Genomic DNA, 26,932 nt, shown 5'->3' on the forward strand with positions numbered 1-26,932 from the left:
GTTAATGAATACCAGTGATGGAGATCATGGCCATAAGATGCAAATCGGGGGTATATGCTATACCATTGTGTTGTAAGAGAAGGCTGGAGTGGTTATACAGGTGTTTATGACTTCCCTAATGTTATATCAGGGGCAAAGACTTGCATTTGTGGAGTGGCTTCAGGAGGAGGAGTAATGAAGAGACTTCTTCCATCTTGAAAAGTTGGAGGAGTGGTAACTCATTCAGAGTCATTCTCTGGAAGTCCTGGTTGATTTGAAGATATTCTGGGGATTTCCAGCTTGCCATGGTATGGCTTCACCAACCAAGAGGGAATCCACAGAAATTGGGATTCTGATTATATACACAAGCATATCCTCCACCCCAGGTGAGAAGTTTGAACCAGAGGCATAGGATGGGAGGGTTTATCTAATTTAGAAGAATGTAGCTCAGTTGTGGTTAGTCTTTGAGGGTCAAGATTTAAAAACTTAAGAGTGATCATAGTATGATCGAAGAGAAGTCGAGGTTGTAGACAGTGATGGGCACTTCCCCCCTTTTTGTTTTTTTAAGCATATTTTTAAGTTTATTATGTGTTTATTCTGCAATTGCTTGACCTTGTGGATTATAAGGAAATTTAATTTAATTTCTGCCATTTCCTTCTGCCTTTGTTTCCCACATTATCCCCCCCTTAAAAATTTTGGCTCTTAAAATCTTTAAGGTTGCTGAGGGTGGATGGTCTTCTTTTCTGTAACTTCTTCCTGCTGAATAGGTGAGTAGAGATGTTCCTACCTATGGGTCAACATTGTTCAGTTTGGGTAGGCATAGGGGAGTTATGAAAGGGAAAGACAGAGTTCAGGGGAAATGACAGTACTTCCAAAGTAATTTAACATACCAAAGAAGACTAATTGGTCAAAAAGACTTCATTTACAATTTAAATCTTGGGAAATTTGTTTAAAAAGTTATAAAACACAAAGCATGTTTACCATCAGACCCAAATATCCTTAGTTTCTCTGCGATAAGGAGACAAAAGCAGATAAATCTTGTTTAGTAATCAATGCTTTAGCATTCCATCCTATTTAGAAAAAGCTTTGATGTCCAACAAATTTAATCCCAATTTATCATGCAAGCAAAACTTTTTAGGTTACTAAAGCCTTTGAAAGCTATCTTAACAATTATCCATGAAAACTATGAGACAAAATTAACCATTACTTTAAGTCATAACATGAGCTTATTTGATCTTTGATACACAGGTCTGTTTCAAACCAACAAACTTACATAGGGGTCCATCTAAGACAATTTGTTCCCCATGGTTAATTTTTACCTGGAACACTGGTGGGGAAATCTGAAGTGGGTGGTCTTTGCTTCTTGACATCTGGGAGATAGTGTTTAAGGGTTGGGAAAAGGTTGCTATAGCTAATAATATGGTTCACAGTTCTGAATGTTGGGTATAGCCCAGTCCAGTGTATAATATATGTACCCCATTTTTTTCCAGTTTTACAAAGGCAAGAAGCTTTGTGAGTTTTCCCTGAGGTGTCTGTAAACATTGTAAGGGCATTCTTAATAGGTTGTAGCATCGGGGTAAGGAGGTTGTCAGACGTCATCTTTTGTCCCTTTAAAAGGTTAGATTTTTCCCAATGACAAAAGAGGGAGTTGGCATTCTCTGTATGTAGGGGTGCTGAAGGGTCTGGCTGACAATAAGGAGGCTTAGGTTCCTTGAAAAAATTTTTATTTACTTTGGGTGTATCTATATCTTCGTAAACATCATCCACCCCCAGGGGGATAATTGTCTTAGGTACAACAGACCATGTAAGAATAACCTCAGGCAGAACATTGGTGCCTACCATATGGCTTGCCTTTAGTGTTTCACTATTAGTTCCCAAATGTCCAGGTCGAGGGTTCCTTGCTCAGGAAACCAAGGGCAATGGTGCTGGATAATCATTAATAATATAAGGAGTGCTATGCAAATGTATTGTTTCTGTTCTGGGGATAGGGAATCTCCCATAATGATTCTCTCAAATGTTCTGTGGTAGCTCATTCTAATATAGTTCTGTTTTTCTCTTACCTCATCAGGAGAGATTGTAGTCTGGTGTACTTTTTCTATTTTAGAACTCTGGTAATTCCACTGCATTCTGCAGTTCTTGAGTTAAGTGGGCTTCTTAGCCACGTTGGCTTCTTAGCCATGTTGGCTTCTTAGCCATGTCAGTTCCTGGTCATGTCCACTTCTGTCACGTTGACTTTTCTTCTAATCACGTTGCCTTCACATTGCCTTCTATCACATCAGCTTTCTATCATGTTGGGTTCACATTCCCTTCTAGCACATCGGGGTCACCATCTGTCACAGACTGAGTTTGGAGTTCTCTCTTGTCCAGCAAGAGAGCAGACGCACAATTGAATACAAGAGAGGCTAATGTCTGGGAAGAGACAAAAGTTCTGCAGGGGTTTCATCTCTGTTATATATTGAGCTCACAAGATATTACCCACATGATGAGCATAAAGAAAACAAAGTCTTATACACGTGAACATAGAGAAAACAATCAGACAGTAATCATTAACCTGTGTAAGAAGCAAAGGGTCTAGGAGGACAAGTGGAGTTTGTGATCAAAGTACAATAGTATATTGGCATCATATGGAAAATACTTATGACCCATTAAAATATCCTGCTAGCTAACCTCAGGTGGTTTCACCCCATGGTGGCCGCTTTCCATCCTAAACTTTCTTCTAACCCATTTATGTAAGTAGAACCTATTTCCCTATGTTCCAGGGTAAACTAGTTGAAACCACTGTGACTGCCAGACCTTGAAGTGAGTGCCTCTCTCTACCCTACCCTGCCGGTAACAGAGGGAATTCTCTATTCTAGAATTTGACTCAATTGTGAATGGAAATTAACATTTTGTTATCTTATTAACATTTATTTTTTATTTGGGAAAAGCTACTTGGGGTTAGAAGTGAGACCTAAAAACACAGATGTTGCATGTACCAGGGCTAGTAAACAAAATGGATAAACTGTTCTGCTTGAAGCAAGAAGAGGAATTTACCTTCATCCTGAGGAAGAAAGTGAAGGAGAGAAGACACTAGAGAAGATAAGTGAAAAGAGAGGAGTGAGGACATGGTAGAAAGCTGGGTCTCTGATGTAAAACATTTGGAAATTCTCTTAAAGGAACATTAGACAATGTACATGAAAGGGGCTAATAACTGGGCCCACAAATACCCTGTGAAAAACCAGAGGAAGAAAGGGATTGCAGCATAGGAGGGGCCATCCTTCATTTCTGAAAATGTTCTGAGGGATGAACTCTCTAATTCCTGGTGTCAAGAATATTACAAGCTAAGTCTCCCGGCCAAGGCTGGTCAGGATTTGGGGTGATTATCAGGATAGGAGTTTTTTTTTTTTTTTATCATATTAGATATGACTGCCAGCCAAAACTTACCTATAGGTGAGTTTCCTGGAAAAATAAATATGAAATTTTAACAACTGGCCACAAATTCACTATTAGTCTGACAAGGCTTATTTTGATTATATTCCCTGTTGTCATGTTAAAGGGACACTTAGGCTAAGGTAGGTACCAACATCCCTCAAAGGTCCCAATCCTTGGAGCCAGTTTTATGTGGAAGGGAACAGGATAGCTAACCTGTATCACCATCCTGAATATTGGTGTGGTAAATGGTTCTTCTTAAGAATGTTGGTGTTAAGAGTACTTAATTTTGTCAGCCATGCACAGATTGAAAGGAAATTAGAAATACCGCTAAGTCTGAGAGCTGTAATTTCTATCAGGCCATTAACTGAGCTTTCTATTACAAGGTGACTTTGGTTAATTTTAAGCATAACAGATTCATGAGAATAAAGCCTGTGCTATGTGAAAGGAAATTTCTTCCTGAGAAGACAATGTTTTTTTTTATTGCCATTGAAATTAAATTATTAAAAGCTTTCATTTACCATATTTTCTGAAATGGTGAAAAAACATAAGAGTTGATTCCAGAGGAGGTATAGAAAGAGATCTCAGTTTTAGGTAGATTAGCATACTTTGTCTTTAGTCTTTTGCATGTAACTTTCTAACATGATTTGTGAGTTGGAATCTGGTTTATTTTATAAAAGCACAGAACACTCTAACTAAAATGCCTCTGTGATCACTTCAGCCCCCGCACTGAGGTAAGTGCCTTGTCAAACAAAGTAATTTTGCCTCCTTGGCAGAGCAACTTAGAGAACACAAGTCTTATGTGATTAATGCAGCACTATTTCAACCAGTTTATTGGAATGACCAAGAACATTCTGCTTCTCCTGCGTTATTTCAATGTGTATCATGATTTCCAGTTCAAGGCCATATTTGATATGCATGTTGCTATCCCAATACTCTAAAGCCATGACTACACTTGAATTGCTCCAAATAACAGTGGAGTACCAGTTTATATAATAACTATTAAGCCAGATCTCTGGATATATAATGAGTAATTTACACTTATGTTGGGAACCAGATGACTGCACCCCCACAGGGTAGATAACTGCTAGTACATTTTTCCCTAGGCTACTCTTGTGAGTCTGGCTTAAGGCTAGAGTGAGGAAAGTGTGTCCTTTCAGTCATCCTTAGAGATGGCCCAGGGCAAATGTGCTAGCAGCCATATGGCTGGCCTACACTGGCTTAGGGCCATAGCTACAAGCATTTTGGCAGCTGTTTAGAAACTCCAGTGGGGAAATTAGCAACAAGACCTGAAGAAACAAATTCCAGCACAAGTTGCACTGCTTACTAAATATCAAAATGTGTGTATCTACCATTTCCCTTTTACCTACCAGCTCTTTCTTGTGGTGATTAACAGTCAACCTCAGGGAAATGCCTTGCCCTGGACACTGGCTTCCTGCCTGGGCTACTTTTGCTGCAGACACAGCTGGTGTGTTAACCAGAGAGCAATTTAAAAGTTGGGCTGCTACCCTGGGGACCACATTGATTCTGGCCACAGAGGTACTCCATTGCCTATTTGATTCCAGGGACACTGATCTATAATTTAAATGGTGGATGTGGACTGACTAAAAGAGTGCTAGAAATTATGGATTTGTTCATGATAGAAAAAAAATAGTGTGATTAATTCATATTTTCCATAATGGCTTTTTAGCAGTGGTTTCCTAACCTGATCAGTACTCAGAACTAAAAGGGGAGCTGAAATACAGATATTCAGATTCAGTGCTTCTTGGTTAGGTACTGTGGGTCTTTGAGCATCCCATTTGGGGTACCACGGTTTTATGGGTATGGACACAGCCTAGCGTAAATAAAATGATCTGGGGAAGAGATGTTTCAGTTTTTGTAGCTGACTTTGACAGTTCCAGATGGTTGTAAAATTTCAGATTTCTCTTTAGGAGCACAATAAATTATTTGAAACATTGTGAGTGTGTGGGGGAGGCAAGTTCATTTTCCTCCTGAGATTCTTTCATGACCAAGCCTGGTGGGGGATTGATTAGGAGATGAAAAAGACTAAAGCATGAAGCTGAGCATAAATGAATGATGAAAGACAGGTGGAGAATTTGAAAAAGCAAGACAGGAGGGCTGGACTGTCCTACCCATAGCTGTTACCTCATGATATAGGTTTCTTTCAATATAATTATCACAAAGAAACTTGTACACACACAAATGGAAGGAACAGCATATTTGAGTAAGAAGGAACAGCATATTTGAGTAGTTTGAGGGAACATCTCAGTGTGCTGGTGGGAATCTATTAGAAATGTTGACAAAGTGGTGGCTGCTGCTGTGGGATCCGGGCCATCCATGGGAATGCCATTTCTTGCTTTCTGCCTTTGAGGCACCTGTATGACAGGAACAATCATCTTGGCTTAAAGGTGGTTTGTGCAGGGGTCTTACCCCTAGTCTGGCTTGGTTCATGTCCATATTTTATGCTCCCATGGCTATACTTCTAATGACAGCATTTTTCAGAGTTTATTATATATTTTTGAATAGTAAGAGAATATTTTAAGGTTTAATTCATTTTTCTCCATTACTTTATCTCTGTATTCCTTATGTTCAATTTCCAGCTGGTTCTGTGCTTAGAGCTAGAGAAGAGTTATGTCAGGGAGGAAATCAGGGGTGAAGTAAAAGCTTTTATTCCTATTTTTTGCTGAAGCTTAAAGTCCATTATTAGAGAAGAATCTCAGGAGCAAATAAAATCTCTAAGCCAGAAACATCAAAGGAATACTTTCTCAGAATTTAGAAAATACTCCCTACTAACTGAAAGGTGGAAAATGAGGGGAAAATGGGAACTGTGGGTCTGAAGTGGAGAGATTGTATACCCTGCTCCCATGATAGAGCCTGGGAGGGGAAAGACCTGGAAGGGAAATGGCCAAAATGTGAGTCCAGGGGCTGATGGGATGGAAAGAGCTTTGTAATAAAACTCCAGAGCTGGCATCAGCCTTTTAAGACAGAAAAGAAGCCCTCTGAAAGTCCTTTTGTTAGCTTTAAAAGCAGTGCAGTGAGGCTTTAAAAACTCATCAGCATGACCAGACTCATTAACAGATCAGATGGAGATCAGGGTGTGCTGCCTTCAAGAAAGAAGACTATCTTTAGTAGTTCTTATTTGTTTGTAAGGGCTGCTGTGACAAAGAACCAGAAACTGAGTGGCTTAAACAATAGAAGATTATTGTCTCACAGTTCTGGAGGCTAAGAGATCAAGGTATACTTTGATTGGTTCCTATGGAGGGCAATGAAGAAATCTGTTTCTTGCCTTTCTCTTAGCTTCTAGTGATTTGGTGGCAATCTTTGGTATTCTTTGGCTTGTAGATACACCCTGATCTCTGACTCCATCTTCACATTGTGTTCTCTCTCTGTGTGTGTATCTGTGTACAAATATCCACTATTTATAAACACACCAGTCAAATTGGATTAGGGATACTCACATGACTCCATCTTAACTTGATTAGTTTTGTGAAGAGCCTGTCTTGAAAAATGGTCAAAATAATTCTCCAAATATTTCAACCCATAACAGAAGATCAACTTACTAGTGAGGAAACCAGCTGAAGTTTTGTAGTAGAAGAAACATTTTCACTTTCAGCTAAAAAAAAAACCCTTATCAATGAAAAGAGGAAAACCCTCACTAGCATCTGATTGCCCGACAGAATAATATTTTCAATGTTCAGGGAGGAACTGAAGGTAAAGTGTCAGAGAAAAACATTTTCTTCCTGTGATGAGGTGTTAATTTTCCCAGGATAGAGAGAGAGAGGATTGGTCAAAGGACTTGAAAAAGTGAGCTGTGTGGAAAGCAAACTAAAGGGATTGAGGAGAAATGAGTTGGAGAGAGAAGGAACAGCCACATGGGATACCTCCTCTAAGACTTTGCATGCCTGGTATGATTTTGCTTTTCTGAGATGCACTGGTCCTTTGGCAAAATACATTGTGTGCCTTCTTCATAGTCCTATGTGTGCTTCTCTGGGGAAGACCAAAGGCAGGAGGTCAGCAAAGACTTCTTTAATCACCTTGCAAGAACTCTGCAGAATGAAGCCTTTCTCCCCTGCTTCCCAGTCCTAGTTGGAATCACCAGGGCTTTGGCACAGTGGAGTGAGCCACAGGATACAGTGCAAAGCAGAGATAATAAATCTGAGCCCCCTATAGAGATCACAGACTACCTTTCAAGACAAAAGGAGACGTCCGACCATTGTGATAAGTCTTGAATGTTTAGGTGACTATTCAGACATTCTGTTGGTTCCATTGAGGATTGTTTCACCAAGGTGAAACAACTTCCAAACCTGGATTTTTCCACTTCAGATGAAATTTGAATCTTTTGAAGTTTGTCATTCTTTCTCCAGAGAAAGGAAATGAGGCTAGAGCACTTTAAAACATTTACGACAAAAATTTTAGACATAAAAAAGCTTTTGTGAAACAATATCCATGACTTAATTGTAAGTGAATTGCAAGTTTTAGTTTGTATAAATTTGATTTCAAAAAGCAAATAGAAAATATTATTTGGAATGTGGGAGAGAAGATAATAAATATTAGAGGAAATGGAAAATGATTTAGATATACTTAGCATTTTGTATATCTTGTATTTTTCCACATGTTGTAAATATATTTTCTAATACCCTCTATTTGCTTTATTCTTTTCTCCTTAATTTAAAATAAACCCCCTGGTATGTATAATGTATTTATGTGTTTGTATGTATTTTTAAGCTGGAACTCATCTACAACTTTAAACATAGTTATTTACTTTTTGCATTTGGCCACTGTATGAATATTACAGAGTGAGTTCACAATCAGCACCTTTATTCTCATGATTCAAAATACCTGCAATGTACAAAAAACATGGAAACACACTAGAACATAAAATAAAGTGTGAAAAGCAATTTAAAAAATGTTCTATCACCTTCCCTGGCCTGTAGGTTAAACTACTCAGTAGAGAAGACTTTCTTGAGGACATGTTTACTCATTTTTGCATCCCTGGTCCCTCGCACAGTGTTTGGAATGAATAGGGCCCAGAAAATATTTGTTGAATGAATTAAAACCCTTGATAACTTTGCCCAAGCTGGATATCATGGAGAGTTTGTGTTTAGTTACTTTTCTCCCTAATTAGAACTTGAGTTGGGACACCTAGCTCCATTAATATTGGTTTCAGTATGTGGAATAAGGAATGAAAAAATGTCTCCTCTCTTTTTTCCTTCGGGGATATGTTTTTCTTTGTACAGAGAAAGAGAAATTAGCACATTTATATTAAGATTAATAAGTACAACTTCCATGCAAGGTACCACAATAATGGGTGAATAAATGAAGGGATCCAGTAAAGGGAAGAGGATCTTTAGCAAGAACAGTGAAAGAGGGGACTTTTGTATCTTTGTAAAATTAAGTACTATTTATGAAGCTCCTCACAGTGGCAGACAAAGGAATTTGATAATTATAAATTAATTTTTATTATCAAGTATTTCATATAGTATAATCTTTATCTTATGACAATATAATTCCTTCTTCTATATGTAAACATTTTAATCTCAGCAGGATTGATGGAGAAGCCATTTTATGTCTATTTTAAAAAGGCTTATGTTCTATTGAAATATTATTTTAAAATAAATTTGGATTATACTTGCAAGTTCCTATGCTAAAGCAGAATAGGGGAGCAATTAAGATCAAGAACTTTGGAGACAGACCTGAGTCCCAGTTTTATGGTTAACTAGCTGTGTGGCCTTGACCTGATGATAAGTGATGATGAACATCTTTTCATGTGTGTGTTGGCCACCTGGATGTTTTCATTGCAGAAATGTCTGTTCATGTCTTCTCATTTTTTAATTGGATTATTTGTTTTTTGGGTGTTAAGTTGTGTAAGTTCTTTATGTATTTTGGATACTAACCCTTTATCAGATATGTCTTTTGAAAATATCTTCTCCCTTTCCATATGCTGACTTTTCGTTTTGTTGATTCCTCCCTTTGCTGTGCAAAAACTTTTTATTTTCTGTAGTCCCAATAATTTATTTTGGCTTTTGTTTCCCTTGCCTCAGGGGACCTATCTAGAAAAAATTGCTACAGCCAGGGTGAATTTTTTAATTTGTTCTGGAGAAGTATTTGTTGAAGTAGTCTTGATGAAAATTGCTTTATTTAATCCTTATACAACCGTATGAGGCAGGTATTATTTGCACATTTTACAGACGGCAAAAGGCCTCATGGGTAGGAGTTTGGGCTTGACATTGGAAAGAATAGGGACATATTACTTATCCTGAGTATGAGAGCAGCAGGTTGAAAGTGGTGTTTTAAGAAGAAGGAAGAAGCTTTTTAGTTTGATGTAGTCCCACTTGTTGTATTTTGCTTTTTTGGCTTGTGCTTTTGGTGTCAGATCCAAAAAAGTATTGCCAAGACCAGTGTCAAGGAGCTACTTCCCTATTTTTTCTTCGCCTTTGTCTTCATCTTCATCTCCATCTCAGTCTCCTACTCCTTCTCCTTCTCCTTCTCCTTCTAGCAGGGGAAGGACAAAGAGAGAGGAAGACAGGGTCCAAAGTGGGCTCTATGCTGAGAATGGAGGCCTGATTCAGGGCTCAAACTAACAAACTGCAGGATCATGACCTGCGCAGAAGTCAGAAGCCTAACGGACTGAGCCACCCAGGTGGTCTGTATTTTTTCTTCTAGGGGTTTTACAGTACCACATCTTATGTTTAAGTCTTTAATCCATTTTTGAGTTAATTTTTGTGATATAAAATAAGGATCCAATTTCATTTTTTTTTTGCATGTGGTTATCCACTTTTCCCAGCATCCTTTGTTGAAGAGACCATTTCCCCATTGAATGTTCTTGGCTTCCTTGTTAACTATTCATTGGCTATGTATGTGAGGGTTCATTTCCTGGCTCTCAGTTCAGTTCCATCAGTTTATATGTCTATATTTATGACAGTATCATACTGTTCTAATTACTTTGTAATATAGTTTGAAACTAGAAAGTATGATGCCTCCAGCTTTGTTCTTCCTCAGGATTGCTTGGGTTAATTGGAAGCTTGTGTGGTTTCATATAAATTTTGGCATTGTTTTTTCCATTTCTGTTAAAAAATGTCATTGGAATTGTCTTTAAATTTTAAAAGTTTATTTATTTATTTTGAGAGAGAAAGAGACGGAGAGAGAAGGCAAGCATGAGTGGGGTAGGGGCAGAGAGGGGGAGAGAGAGAGAGAATCTCAAGCAGACTCTGTGCTGTCAGTGTAGAGCCCAACATGGGGCTGGATCTCACAAACTATGAGATCATGACCTGAGCCGATATCAAGAGTTGGACACTTGGGGTGCCTGGGTGGCTGAGATGGTTATGTGACCAACTCTTGATTTCAGCTCAGGTCATGATCTCATGGTTTGTAAGATCCAGCCCTGCATGGCTCGGCACTGACAGCATGGAGCCTGCTTGAGATTCTCTCTCTCTCCCTCTCCCTCTGCCCCTTCCATACTCTCTCTTTCTCTCTCTCAAATAAATAAGTAAACAAACAAAAAAACCAAAAGAGTAAGATTCTTAGCTGACTTAGCCACCCAGGCACCCCTGTCATTGGAAATTTGATAGAGATTGCATTGAATATACACATGGTTTTGGGTAGCATGGATATTTTAACAATATACTTTGAATCCATGAAAATGGAATATCTTTCCATTTGTTTGTGTTTTCTTCAATTTCGTTTATTAAAGTAGTTTTCATTGTACTTCTTCTTCCTTAGTTAGGCTTATTTCTAAGCATTTTATTGTTTTTGGTCCTCTTGTGAATGGGATTGTTTATTTCTTTTTCAGATATGTCTTTGTTAGTGTCTAGAAGTTGATTCTGTATGTTGATTGTATATCCTGCAGCTTTACCAAATTCACTGGTTAGTATCAACAGTTTTTTTTTATAGAGTCTTTAGGATTTTCTATATATAAGACCATACCATCTGCAAATAATGACAATTTTACATTGTCCCTACTGACTTGAATGCCCTCTATTTCTTTGCCTTGCCTAATTGCTCTATCTAAAACTTCCAGTACTATGTTGAATAAGAAAGGTGAGAGTGAGTATCCTTACCTTGGTCCTGATCTTGGAGCGAAAACTTCCAATCTTTTACCATTGAGTATGATGTTAGCTGTGGGTTTGTTGCATATAGCTTTTATTATGTTGAGGTATGTTCCTTCCATATCCAAGTTGTTGAGGGTTTTTAGCATGACATGGTGTTGAATTTTGTTAAATGATTTTTCTGCATGTACTGGGATAGTTATGTGATTATTATCTTTCATTCTATTAATATGGTGTATCACATGATTTGCACATGTTGGACCATACTTGCATCCCGGGGATAAATTCCACTTGGTTATGATGTCTGATTTTTTTAGTGTGTTCTTGAATTTGGTTTACTAATATTTTATTGACTAAAAACTTCCGCACACAAAAGAAACAACAAAATTAAAGGGCATCCTAGAGAATTAGAGAAAATATTGGTAAATCATATATTAGAGAAGAGATTAATACATAAAATATATAAAGAACTCATACAGCTCAATAGCAAAAAGCCAAAAAACCTGATGAAAAAAATGGGCAGAGGATCTGAATAGACTTTTTCCCAAAGAAAACATAGATAGCCACCAGGTACATGTTAAGGTGCTCAACATCACTAATCATCAGGAAAATGCAAATATAAATGACAATGAGCTAATACCTCACACCTGTTAGAATGGCTATCAAAAAGATGAGAGATAACAAGTGTTGGTGATGATGTGGAGAAAAAGGAACCCTTGTGCACCTTGTGTTGATGATAATGTAAACTGGTGGAGCCACTATGGAAAACAATGTAGAGATTCCTCCAAAAATTAAAAATAGTACTACCATGTGATCCAGAAATTTCATTTCTGGATATATATTTAAAGTAAATGAACACAATATCAAAAAGATGTCTGTACTCCCATGTTTATTTCACCATTATTTATAATAACCAAGACATAGAAACAACCTGTGTCCATCAGTGAATAAATGGATAAAGAAGATGTGGTACACACACACACACACACACACACACACACACACACTGGAAAATTATTCAGCTACCAGAAAGAAGGAAAAAGTGACATAAGTCAGAAAAAGACAAATACTTTATGATATCATTAATAGATGAAACCTGAAAAAGCTGAACTCACAAAAACAGAGTATAGTGGTGGTTACCAGACACTTGAGACATGCGGAAAGTGGGGTGATGTTGTTTAAGGGTAAAAACTTCCAACTACTAGACAAATAAGTTCTGGAGAGCTAATGTATACCAGATGGTTATAGTAAACAATACTGTATTATAAACTTCAGTGTTGCTAAGGGGCCAGATCTTAATTGTTAATTGTTCTTACCCTAAAAATGATAATTATGTCATATGATAAAGGTGTTAGCTAAATGCTATGGTGTAATCATATTGCAATATATAAATGAATCCAATCGACACACTGTATACACTTACACAATGTTATGTCAATTATATCTCAAAAATAATAAACTCTTCAAGAAAAAAAAGAGGAGGAAGGGTAAAGATAGCTCACATTCTACAGTGGAGGCTTCACTGGGGTGGTAACCTTAAAAAGATTAAAGAAGTGAGGAATCTGAGAACCATGCTCAGTAAATAAAAGCCTGACTTTATGTGAGGCTGGACATAATAGATGAAGAAGTAATTTAAGATAATAGTAATGTTTCTAGTCTTAGAGAAAAAAAAAGAACTGATTTTGCTAACAATAAAAAAACCAAATATGGTTGGAAAAGGAAGTCCATTATTGAATGTATTGGGTTTGAGAAACTGGAAAGACATCCACGTATTGGTATCTTTAAATATTTGGAAGTATGGGTTTATGGCATAAAGTTGGAGCTAAAGACTTGGGACATATTCACCATGCTCACAACAGTCTGGAGGCTAGAATGGACTTAAGGTTTATCCAGTTAAGAGATAGAAGATAAAAACAACAAAGGAGAGAGAAATAGACCAGATAGAAAGAGCAGAGTCACCAAAATATAGAGTGAGAATTTCAATGAATTAGGGTTGTAGTAAAAGGTATGGCCATTGAAGACAAGAAAATGTTCATTATTGTAGATAGTAAAATAGTCTATGTAGAAAACCCAAGAGACTCAACTGAAAATCTCATAGGACTAAGAGGCATCAGTAAACCAGACATATATAAAGTGAATACATAAAAATCAAGAGTTTTCATTTAAACTTGCTAAAACCAATTAGAAATAAAAAAATCAGTGCTACAAAGGAAATATAAATACTAAGAAATAACGTTAGCAGGAATTATGAAAACAACTCAGCAGAGCTTCAGTGAAAGATATAAAATACGGCAAGTTAAAGGAAAGACCATTGTGAGCATATCAATTTCTCTCAAGTTAATTGTTAAGTTAAATGCTATTCCAGGAAAAATTCCAGTGGAAATTTTTTTGGGGGAACTTGACCCAAGTTCCCTCTTTTAATGGGAGAGTGATCTTTAAAAGTCTTATAAAGAAGTCACTCCCCAACCTTCATTTATCCTAAATATCATTGAAAAGATGAATAAGAATTCCTAAGAATAAGAATGATGAATAAGAAGATGAGTAAGAATACCTAAGAAATTCAAGAAATAGAAGATTAATAAGAGGGAAACTATTAATAAGATGTCCTATAAGGCTTCAATAATCAAATAGTTTGGTGCTGGCATTAGTACTGCCAGATGAATCAATATGTTTATATAAAATTCACCCTAATGTTGAATTCTTTGAACACATACATCTTCTCATCACAGGGACCCAGCAAATTCTCAACCAAGGACAATAGCTGGTCAAAATCACAGATACCACAAATGGTCAAGGAAGTCTTTAAGTTTCTTTTCTTTTCTTTCTTTCTTCTTTCTTTCTTTCTTTCTTTCTTTCTTTCTTTCTTTCTTTCTTTCTTTCTTCTTATTTTATTTTGAAAGAGACAGAGACAGCACAAGTGGGGGAGGGGCAGAGAGAGTGGGGAGAGAGAGAGAGAGAGAGAGAGAGAGAGAGAGAGAGAATCCCAAGCAGGCTCCTCACTGCCAGCGCAGAGCCCGATGTGGGGCTCAAACTCATGAACCTGAAGATCATAACCTGAGTTGAAACCAAGAGTCAGATGCTTAACCGACTGAGCCACCCAGGTGCCCCAATCTTACAGTTTCTTAGGGGTCAGTGCTATTTTTGTAGTTTTTATGCATAGGGTTTCTGGCCACTGCTCTTTGCATGTTTTCCAATCTTTGCTCCCTCTGGTGACTAGCTGATATTTACCGCCCAGTCTTAGCCTTGTGTCTGACTCTCAGCTTGTCAGGTCTTTCAGAAGAACCCTCGTGCCTGGCCTTACCCTACCCTCCTGACTCTTGCATCATGGACCAAATCTCTCCTCATTGCCTCCACCCTCAGGTATACTTCTCTGATTCACTGCAGGCTGCTATCTAGTTCTGTCTAGGCCAGTTGCAAAGGGGATATGATTTAGACTAATGTACAGGGTAGGTTCTTTAAGGATAGGAAATTATCCATCTTCCACCTATCTCCTTCAGACAAAACAATCTGTTTGATTAGAATTGTCATGTAGGTAGTGAAAAATACTAAAGAGAATCAGAAGCAGATGTTTCTGTATATAACCGCTCATGGCCTATTTTCTGAGTACACCTATCAGGCTTCTGTACACGTGCATTAATAGCTTTCTTTTCATGTTAACTGTTCCATGTCTTGAAATTCAATTATCCTTTGCCACAAGAAGCTTTTAAATAATTTGGGTTGAAATTTCCTTTATTTTTTGTTTCTTTTTTCTGTATGTACCTGTAATGGAATTATAGATTTGAACTTTATTAAGTATTTTGGTTTGGGGAACTTAGTAAACAGAGAGACTGTGGTCTCTAAAGGTCTTATAAAGCAGCCACACCCCCAACCTTCATTTAATTCATCAGCACACCACTGAAAGTAATACTTAGAAAGGACTAGAAATGGGTAACTTAGGAAGGACTTAGGTAAAAAAAGGCACATATAAATGATCCCTTGTCAAAACATTTGAGAAGAAAATTTTGAAAATCTGTATTTGCTCCTTCTTGCGATTTGCCTTTTGCCTTATTCTATTTTTCTCTGAAGAAATGGAAATCTCAAAGATGCCTACAAAGTTATATTAATATTCAATACAAATAAAATGAGATTCCTGGGCTAACATCCCAGTGAAAAGCATTTCCAATGAATTCAGATAACACTTTCTTTAGTAGCCACATCTGTTATGAAGGGATTTTGAGATCCTGATTTCCCAAGTTATTCCCTCAGGAGCAGGTTAATCATAGGATGATTTTTAGGGGATCTTTTCTTCCACAAAAATTCATTTAAAAATGTGTAAGTGTGGGGCTCCTGGGTGACTCAGTCTGTTAAGTGTCAGACTTCAGCTCAGGTTGTGATCTTGGAGTTCAGGAGTTTGAGCCCCCATTGGACTCTGTTGTCAGTGTAGAGCACGCTTTGGATCCTTTGTCTCCCTCTCTTTCTGCCCCTTCCTGCTCTATCTATCTCTCTTTAAAAAAATAAATAAACATTAGGGGGGCCTGCGTAGTTCAGTCCGTTGAGCTTCCAACTTGGGCTTGGGTCATGATCTCGCAGTCCGTGAGTTTGAGCCCAGCGTGGGACTCTGTGCTGACAGCTCAGAGCCTGGAACCTGTGTTGGATTCTGTGTCTCCCTCTCTCTCTGCACCTCCCTCTCTCAAAAATAAATGATAAAATTAAAAAAAAATAAACATTTAACAATTTATAAGTAAAGAAGAAACCCTATTTAGTGATGGTGCACATTTGCAGACAGCCATCTCAAAGTAGAAAAAAAATCTTAAATTGGCAAAAACCAATGCTGTTCAATTCCAGAAACATACCTTTCAGGAACTAAAACTTAGAGTGTTAACTTTTTTTTTATCTGAAGATTTCTTTTTCCTTTAATTTTTGGCCTGAGACTTTAGTTCAGTGCTTCTGGTTTCTCCAGGGGAAAATGAAATCATGAAGAGAAGACAGAATTAAGAAAAGTGTATGTAAATCGTAACAAGCTTTTTCTGTGGTACCTGTGAGCTAATGCTGTGATGTAAAGGGCATTTTAGAGTTACCCACTTTTCTTCTTGAACTTATTTTCAAAATGTTAAAATAAATACCATGAGAGCATTTACTGTCAACCTGAGTTTGAGGCCATTTATGTTATGCAAATAGCAAATGTACTATCTGTGCCCTTTTATTTGCCTCAGTGTTGGATTGTTGTGAAGAGTGAGAGAAGAAGACTAAATGTCACACCCTCTGGCAATATGACAGTTTCATCAATGAAATGAGAATCCCAAAGTCTGAATCTCCTGGACAACACTAGGAATTTACTTATCTTTTTTTTTTGTAGCAAATTTTATGTATTTTATTGATGTTTACTAGTATTATTCAAACTAACTTTTTTTTTCAATATATGAAATTTATTGTCAAATTGGTTTCCATACAACACCCAGTGCTCATCCCAAAAGGTGCCCTCCTCAATACCCAAACCCACCCTCCCCTCCCTCCCACACCCCATCAACCCTCAGTTTGTTCTCAGTTTTTAAGAGTCTCTTATGCTTTGGCTCTCTCCCACTCTAACCTCTTTTTTTTTTTTTTTTTTTTTGCCTTCCCCTCCCCCATGGGTTTCTGTTAAGTTTCTCAGGATCCACATAAGAGTGAAAACATATGGTATCTGTCTTTCTCTGTATGGCTTATTTCACTTAGCATCACACTCTCCAGTTCCATCCACGTTGCTACAAAGGGCCATATTTCATTCTTTGTCATTGCCACGTAGTACTCCATTGTGTACATAAACCACAATTTCTTTATCCATTCATCAGTTGATGGACATTTAGGCTCTTTCCATAATTTGGCTATTGTTGAGAGTGCTGCTATGAACATTGGGGTACAAGTGCCCCTATGCAGCAGTAGTCCTGTATCCCTTGGGTAAATTTCTAGCAGTGCTATTGCTGGGTCATAGGGTAGGTCTATTTTTAATTTTCTGAGGAACCTCCACACTGTTTTCCAGAGTGGCTGCACCAGTTTGCATTCCCACCAACAGTGCAAGAGGGTTCCCGTTTCTCCACATCTTCGCCAGCATCTAGTCTCCTGATTTGTTCATTTTGGCCACTCTGACTGGCGTGAGGTGATATCTGAGTGTGGTTTTGATTTGTATTTCCCTGATAAGGAGCGATGTTGAGCACCTTTTCATGTGCCTGTTGGCCATCTGGATGTCTTCCTTAGAGAAGTGTCTATTCATGTTTTCTGCCCATTTCTTCACTGGGTTATTTGTTTTTCGGGTGTGGAGTTTGGTGAGCTCTTTATAGATTTTGGATACTAGCCCTTTGTCCCATATGTCATTTGCAAATATCTTTTCCCATTCCATTGGTTGCCTTTTAATTTTGTTGATTGTTTCCTTTGCTGTGCAGAAGCTTTTAATCTTCATAAGGTCCCAGTAATTCATTTTTGCTTTTAATTCCCTTGCCTTTGGGGATGTGTCAAGTAAGAGATTGCTACAGCTGAGGTCAGAGAGGTCTTTTCCTGCTTTCTCCTCTAGGGTTTGGATGGTTTCCTGTCTCACATTCAGGTCCTTTATCCATTTTGAGTTTATTTTTGTGAATGGTGTGAGAAAGTGGTCTAGTTTCAACCTTCTGCATGTTGCTGTCCAGTTCTCCCAGCACCATTTGTTAAAGAGACTGTCTTTTTTCCATTGGATGTTCTTTCCTGCTTTGTCAAAGATGAGTTGGCCATACGTTTGTGGGTCTAGTTCTGGGGTTTCTATTCTATTCCATTGGTCTATGTGTCTGTTTTTGTGCCAATACCATACTGTCTTGATGATTACAGCTTTGTAGTAGAGGCTAAAGTCTGGAATTGTGATGCCTCCTGCTTTGGTCTTCTTCTTCAAAATTCCTTTGGCTATTTGGGGCCTTTTGTGTTTCCATATGAATTTTAGAATTGCTTGTTCTAGTTTCAAGAAGAATGCTGGTGCAATTTTGATTGGGATTGCATTGAATGTGTAGATAGCTTTGGGTAGTATTGACATTTTGACAATATTTATTCTTCCAATCCATGAGCAGGGAATGTCTTTCCATTCCTTTATATCTTCTTCAATTACCTTCATAAGCTTTCTATAGTTTTCAGCATACAGATCTTTTACATCTTTGGTTAGATTTATTCCTAGGTATTTTATGCTTCTTGGTGCAATTGTGAATGGGATCAGTTTCTTTATTTGTCTTTCTGTTGCTTCATTGTTAGTGAATAAGAATGCAACTGATTTCTGCACATTGATTTTGTGTCCTGCAACTTTGCTGAATTCATGTATCAGTTCTAGCAGACTTTTGGTGGAGTCTATCGGATTTTCCATGTATAGTATCATGTCATCTGCAAAAAGTGAAAGCTTGATTCATCTTTGCCAATTTTGATGCCTTTGATTTCCTTTTGTTGTCTGATTGCTGATGCTAGCACTTCCAACACTATGTTCAACAACAGCGGTGAGTGGGCATCCCTGTCGTGTTCCTGATCTCAGGGAAAAAACTCTCAGTTTTTCCCCATTGAGGATGATGTTAGCTGTGGGCTTTTCATAAATGGCTTTTATGATCTTTAAGTATGTTCCTTCTATCCTGACTTTCTCAAGGGTTTTTATTAAGAAAGGGTGCTGAATTTTGTCAAAGGCCTTTTCTGCATCGATTGACAGGATCATATGGTTCTTATCTTCTCTTTTATTAATGTGATGTATCACGTTGATTGATTTGCGAATGTTGAACCAGCCCTGCATCCCAGGAATGAATCCCACTTGATCATGGTGAATAAGTCTTTTTATATGCCGTTGAATTCGATTTGCTAGTATCTTATTGAGAATTTTTGCATCCATATTCATCAGGGATATTGGCCTGTAGTTCTCTTTTTTTACTGGGTCTCTGTCTGGTTTAGGAATCAAAGTAATACTGGCTTCATAGAATGAGTCTGGAAGTTTTCCTTCCCTTTCTATTTCTTGGAATAGCTTGAGAAGGATAGGTATTATCTCTGCTTTAAAAGTCTGGTAGAACTCCCCTGGGAAGCCATCTGGTCCTGGACTATTATTTGTCGGGAGATTTTTGATAACCGATTCAATTTCATTGCTGGTTAAGGGTCTGTTAAAGCTTTCTATTTCCTCCTGATTGAGTTTTGGAAGAGTGTGGGTGTTTAGGAATTTGTCCATTTCTTCCAGGTTGTCCAATTTGTTGGCATATAATTTTTCATAGTATTCCCTGATAATTGTTTGTATCTCTGAGGGATTGGTTGTAATAGTTCCATTTTCATTCATGATTTTATCTATTTGGGTCATCTCCCTTTTCTTTTTGAGAAGCCTGGCTAGAGGTTTGTCAATTTTGTTTATTTTTTCAAAAAAACAACTCTTGGTTTCGTTGATCTGCTCTACAGTTTTTTTAGATTCTATATTGTGTATTTCTTCTCTGATCTTTATTATTTCTCTTCTTCTGCTGGGTTAGGCTGCCTTTGCTGTTCTGCTTCTAGTTCCTTTAGGTGTGCTGTTAGATTTTGTATTTGGGATTTTTCTTGTTTCTTGAGATGGGCCTGGATTGCAATGTGTTTTCCTCTCAGGACTGCCTTCGCTGCATCCCAAAGCGTTTGGGTTGTTGTATTTTCTTTTTCGTTTGTTTCCATATACTTTTTAATTTCTTCTCTAATTGCCTGGTTGACCCACTCATTCTTTAGTAGGGTGTTCTTTAACCTCCATGCTTTTGGAGGTTTTCCAGACTTTTTCCTGTGGTTGATTTGAAGCTTCATAGCATTGTGGTCTGAAAGTATGCATGGTATAATTTCAATTCTTGTATACTTATGAAGGGCTGTTTTGTGACCCAGTATATGATCTATCTTGGAGAATGTTCCATGTGCACTCGAGAAGAAAGTATATTCTGTTGCTTTGGGATGCAGAGTTCTAAATATATCTGTCAAGTCCATCTGATCCAATGTGTCATTCAGGGCCCTTGTTTCTTTATTGACCGTGTGTCTAGATGATCTATCCATTTCTTTAAGTGGAGTGTTAAAGTCCCCTGCAATTACCACATTCTTATCAATAAGGTTGCTTATGTTTGTGAGTAATTATTTTATATATCTGGGGGCTCTGGTATTCGGCGCATAGACATTTATAATTGTTAGCTCTTCCTGATGGATAGACCCTGTAATTTGGATATAATGCCCTTCTTCATCTCTTGTTACAGCCTTTAATTTAAAGTCTAGTTTGTCTGATATAAGTATGGCTACTCCAGCTTTCTTTTGGCTTCCAGTAGCATGATAAATAGTTCTCCATCCCCTCACTCTCAATCTAAAGGTGTCCTCAGATCTAAAATGAGTCTCTTGTAGACAACAAATAGATGGGTCTTGTTTTTTTATCCATTCTGATACCCTATGTCTTTTGGTTGGCGCATTTAATCCATTTACGTTCAGTGTTATTATAGAAAGATACGGGTTTAGAGTCATTGTGATGTCTGTATGTTTTATGCTTGTAGCGATGTCTCTGGTACTTTGTCTCACAGGATCCCCCTTAGGATCTCTTGTAGGGCTCATTTAGTGGTGACAAATTCCTTCAGTTTGTGTTTATTTGGGAAGACCTTTATCTCTCCTTCTATTCTAAATGACAGACTTGCTGGATAAAGGATTCTCGGCTGCATATTTTTTCTGTTTAGCACACTGAAGATCTCGTGCCAATCCTTTCTGGCCTGCCAAGTTTCAAAAGAGAGATCAGTCACGAGTCTTATACGTCTCCCTTTATAAGTTAGGGCACGTTTTTCCCTTGCTGCTTTCAGAATTTTCTCTTTATCCTTGTATTTTGCCAGTTTCACTATGATACGTCGTGCAGAAGATCGATTCAAGTTACGTCTGAAGGGAGTTCTCTATGCCTCTTGGATTTCAATGCCTTTTTCCTTCCCCAGTTCGGGGAAGTTCTCAGCTATTATTTCTTCAAGTACCCCTTCAGCACCTTTCCCTCTCTCTTCCTCCTCTGGGATACCAAGTATGCATATATTATTTCTTTTTAGTGTATCACTTCGTTCTCTAATTTTCCCCTCATACTCCTGGATTTTTTTTATCTCTCTTTTCCTCAGCTTCTTCTTTTTCCATAACTTTATCTTCTAGTTCAGCTATTCTCTCCTCTGCCTCTTCAATCCGAGCTGTCGTCGTTTCCATTTTATTTTGCATTTCGTTTAAAGTGTTTTTCAGCTCCTCCTGACTGTTCCTTAGTCCCTTGATCTCTGTAGCAGGAGATTCTCTGCTGTCCTCTATACTGTTTTCAAGCCTAGTGATTAATTTTATGACTATTATTCTAAATTCACTTTCTGTTATATTATATAAATCCTTTTTGATCAGTTCATTGGCTGTTGTTATTTCCTGGAGATTCTTTTGAGGCGAATTCTTCCGTTTGGTCATTTTGGATAGTCCCTGGAGTGGCACGGACCTGCAGGGCACTTCCCCTGTGCTGTGGTGTATAACTGGAGTTGGTGGGCGGGGCCGCAATCAGACATGATGTCTGCCCCCAGCCCACTGCTGGGCCACATTCAGACTGGTGTGTGCCTTCTCTTCCCCTCTCTTAGGGGAGGGATTCACTGTGGGGTGGCCTCGCCCGTCTGGGCTACTTGCATACTGCCAGGGTTGTGGTGCTGGGGATCTGGCGTATTAGCTGGGGTGGGTAGGCAAGGTGCACAGGGGCAGGAGGGGCAGGTTTAGCTCCCTTCTCCTTAGGTGACTCACTTCAGGAGGGGCCCTGTGGCAGCGGGAGGGAGTCAGACCCGCTGCCGGAGGGGTGGCTCCGCAGAAGCACAGCGTTGAGTGTTTGCGTGGAGCAAGCAAGTTCCCTGGCAGGAACGGTTCCCTTTGGGATATTCGCTGGGGGATGGGCGAGGGAGATGGCACTGGCCAGTGCCTTTGTTCCCTGCCAAGCTGAGCTCTGTCGTCCAGGGCTCAGCAACTCTCCCTCCCTTTGTCCTCCAGCCTTCCTACTTTCCGAGCAGAGCTGTTAAGTTATGACCTCCCAGATGCTAAGTCGCGCTTGCTGTCAGAACACACTCCATCTGGCCCCTCCGCTTTTGCTGCCAGACTCGGGGGTCTGCTTGTCCGGCGGGCCGCTCCGCCGCCCGGCTTCCTCTAGCCATTCCGTGCAGCGCGCACCGCCTCTTCGCCCTTCCTACCCTCTTCCGTGGGCCTCTCGTCTGCACTTGGCTCCGGAGACTCCGTTCTGCTAGTCTTCTGGCAGTTTTCTGGGTTAGTTAGGCAGGTGTAGGTGGAATCTAAGTGATCAGCAGGATGTGTGGTTAACCCAGCGCCCTCCTAAGCCGCCATCTTCCCTACCCCCCAAACTAACTTTAGGAATTTACTTATCTTAAGTAAACATTCATGCTTGTGTTTTCTTTATAGTTATTGTTTGGAAATATGAATAATATTTTGCAATAAAAACTGCTTCAAAAAGCATTTAGGACACATTTACCATCTTCATTCCTATGGCAGTTTGTAGGCTGTAGACCCCAGGCACAATGATCTAGGAAAAGAGGTAGCAGTGTGCTGGGACCTGTGGTGAATAGCAGAGGGTGCGTGTCACCTAAGGGGACACAACCACTTAGAGGCTGGAAGCTGTGGGCACATGGGAATGAGAGGCCGTTGTTTGCCAGTGATCTTTTACTAAAGAAACTGCAACTTTGGATTTTATGTATTATTTTAAAGCTTAGACACTAAAAAAAACTTGAGAGAAAAAAACATTTGGTGGCCAAATACCCTGAAGGCTGAAAAATTCATATATGTAGGCTGGATCCCAAACATTGCTATTAGTTTTTATCATCAATATAAATACACCATACTTGTCATCCCTAAGTAGAAGGCTTAAGATTGTAACATTTCCTAGAGAAAAACATTTTATGAAGACATCAGGAAGCATTTGAAGGAATGGTAAGTTATGTCATTCAATGCATCTACCATGATGATGATGATGATGGTGATGATGCTGCCACCGCCTTCTCTCAGCCTCCTTCTGATATTCCCCCCTTTTTCTTTTATTCTGTGGTTTTTGGTGCCTACCAGTTGCCAGGAACTGTGGTTGGTGAACTGGAAAGTTGGAAACTGAAAGTAAGGTATGGAACAAACAGGGAAAAGCTTTCCTGTGCAGGACTTTGCTGTTTAGTGGCAGAAATAAGTGTCAAGTAAAGAACAGTGACCTAGTGTAAAGAACTCTAAGATTGGATACCTATTAGTTTTCTAGGTCTGCTGTAACAAAGCACTGCTGGCTTGAAACAACAGAAATTTATTCTCTCATAGTTCTGGAGGCTAGAAGTCCAAAATCAAGGTGTCTGCTGGATTAGTTTCTTTTACTTATTATTGTCTGAGGCTCACATTGGCTAGATTTGAGGTGAATTCTGCGGGACTAAATGGGGCTAATACACTAATATGGGAATGGAAGCCAGGACCTGGACTAGACTGCATTAATATTATTTTCTGAATGAATTAACCTGCTATACATGATCTATGTGCATATAAGTATGTGCAAGGTGGGTATCCAAGGGAATGAGAGAATCACTGATCCATATCCTTACCATATCAGGTTATTTTGGTGTTAAGATAAAAAAATTTTTTTTATTAAGGGTATTTATAGGAACATAATAACATAGGTTTACCGGTTCTCCAAAGGTACGCTGTCATTTCTCCTAAACTTTGCCTAACTCATAAACACACACAGATTCCAGGCCTTTAGTTTAGGTTGGTAAAGTGTCCTCATTGTTTGAGAAAATTCACCCTGGGCTGGGTCCCTACTTTCTCTGCTTTTGTGACAGTTTTCCTCCATGTGTCTGCTCTCCTGGTTGATAACAGGTACCTTCACCACAAAGGGAATCCTAATTTATTGTATCCCTATGTAAAATTCTAGCAATGTGTAACTCACTATATTGAACATATCTGGCTTCTTTAAGACCTCAGAACCATGAAAACATGACCTTCAGGAACCTTCAAATCTCTTAGACAGAAGGCTTGTGTTTTGAGAAAAACATGAGATATGGAAGGCTGGTACTACAGACTGTCTGAAGTAGAATAAATCCACTCCTCCTTTCACACAACAGCCCTGCCATCATTGTCCCCCAGTGCAGCCATTGTCTTCTCTAGGGATCAATACTCATTTTATGCCTCTTTGATGGACTCACCAAATCCCGATTATATTCCTCTAAAGTGACAGTTTGCAGTTCTGCATACAAATGTCATAACCTGGACAGCTTTATGAAATTTGGGACCCAGGCTGTAACCCAGACCCAGTAAATTATTATCTCCAGTGGAGAGAAGCTGTCATCAAAGTTGTTTTTAAAGCTCCCACATGATTCCAATGTGCAGTCAAGGTTGGGTAGCACTGTTATAAAGACCCTATAGCTTGCCAATATCCTACTTAAACTTTATCAACTGAAGTGATTATAGCTCATATGCTGACCACTAAAGTAGAAAAGCTACTATTTTATTTTCTTTTATTTGAAACTCATGCTTGTTTTAATGTAACCCAAGAGTGCATAAGCTTTAAAATTTTTAACATGTATCTATATGATACGTAAATATGGAAAGTAACATGTTTGAGGCATAATAATAAAAAGAACACCAGTAACCCACAGCCATGTAACAATTAGAATATTACCAGTTCCACTGAAGCTAAATGTGTTCTTCCCAATTTCAGTCTCTTTTGTCCCTCATGAATTTGATGGTTATCATTTATTTGCTTTTTCAAGTACAGTTATATTGCATATCTATGTATCCTTAAGCAATATAATGTTTGCTTTTAAGTTTATGAAAATTTTATTACATTGTGTATTTTAGTTTTGACTTGCTTTGCTCTCAATATTATGTTCTGAGAATCATTCATATTTGCATGTAGCTATATAATTCATTCACTTACTACTATATGAGAGTTTATTTTTCCTGTCTACAAACATAATTGGACATATACCTATTTCCTATTTGTCTCCATGTTTTTGATATTACAACCAATTTTATGAACATTTTTGAACATATATCCTAGCCCATTCCCCCCCCCCCCCCAAAAGTGTATGGGCAGATACTATGAATAATTTTGCTTAACTTTTTTTTTTTTTTTTGAGACAGAGAGCATGTGAGTGGGTGAAAGGCGCATGGGGAGAGAATCTTAAGCAGGCTCCACACTCAGCACAGAGCCTGATGCAGGGCTTGATCCCACGACCCTGGGATCATGACCTGAGCGAAAATCAAGAGTCAAAATCTCAACTGACTAAGCCACCCAGGCATGCCAATTTTGCTTAACTTTTATTCATCTACCTTTTAAGGTGCCTTTTTGTTTGGCAGAGCCTGGAAAGCAAACAATTATATTTCCTAGATTTCCTTGCAGTCAGAGTTCTGGGATGGGTATCAGGTACTTACAGGAGACTTCAATTAAGAACTGAAGTTGGTGGAGAGATCTGTTTCATCAGTGGCTCTCCACAGAGGCTGCAGAGTTCTAGAGGTGGTAGCTTTCTAATCTAGCACATGATTTCCTTGTGGTACAAAAGTAGCATGGTGAAGCCTCCTGAGGTGCTTGAGAAGTGATTTCCTGCTGGGTCAGTTTAGTTGTATGTTATGACTTTCCATTCCTGGAAACTGAGCCTACAGTCTGTTTCTTCTCCTAGCTCAATGATTATATAAGCCACTTATTAACCAGTAAGCAATTTCTGTGTGAACTTAGCTCTTTCTATTGGAACACTGATGATGTAATAATCTATACCAAGAAAAGTACAGGCCACAAACTCTCAGGATATGTGAATATAAAACTAGTTTTCTGATTTGGTTGTGTTTTAAGGCCTTAAATATATCATTGAAACTAGAAAATGGGACACCAGAAATTACAGTATACTGTAACATGTACTTGAACACCTAATATGAAGTATGTATTGAAAAAAAAACTAGCCTTATCATAATAATAGTTTCTGAGATGAACCACTATGACAAGAATGAGGCATACAAAGACTATAGGTGGGCTGTGTATTTATAACTCTCCTAGAGAACTTGAAAAAAATGATAAGGTTAAGGTTTTAAATTCAAAGCATGATCTCTAGGGCTAGTGAGACTCCACTGTTGCACTGAAAGAATCTCATTCCTTTAGCTCCAGAGCCGACATATCCATAAGTCAGCTGCAGAATCTAATCTTGCAGTTTATGAATTCAACCTGCACATTAATTCAGCAATTTGCCAGTTCTCTTATGTGAAATTTATGACATAATTTGGGAACAAGTGAGAGCCTAAGAATTGGAAGATGGACATTTGAAAATTCAGTTGTACCTGAGGGTCCCAAACTTTCCAGCTGGATAGAGCCTGCCTTATGAGCATGGGTAGATCACCCTCCCTGTCTGATAAGTTGTTCTATTTCCTGAAGAACTTTAAAGATCTCAGCTGGGCTGACTTCCTCACAGTGAGATGCAGTTCCACACCATAGCTTTCCCATGCCACCTGTCATTTACCTGTAACTGCAGTCCCAGTCTAGCATGCCTCAGGGGGCAAGCACAGAGTGTACCTCC

Source organism: Felis catus, chromosome B1 (assembly GCF_018350175.1).
Source record: "Felis catus isolate Fca126 chromosome B1, F.catus_Fca126_mat1.0, whole genome shotgun sequence".
NCBI lineage: Eukaryota > Metazoa > Chordata > Mammalia > Carnivora > Felidae > Felis > Felis catus.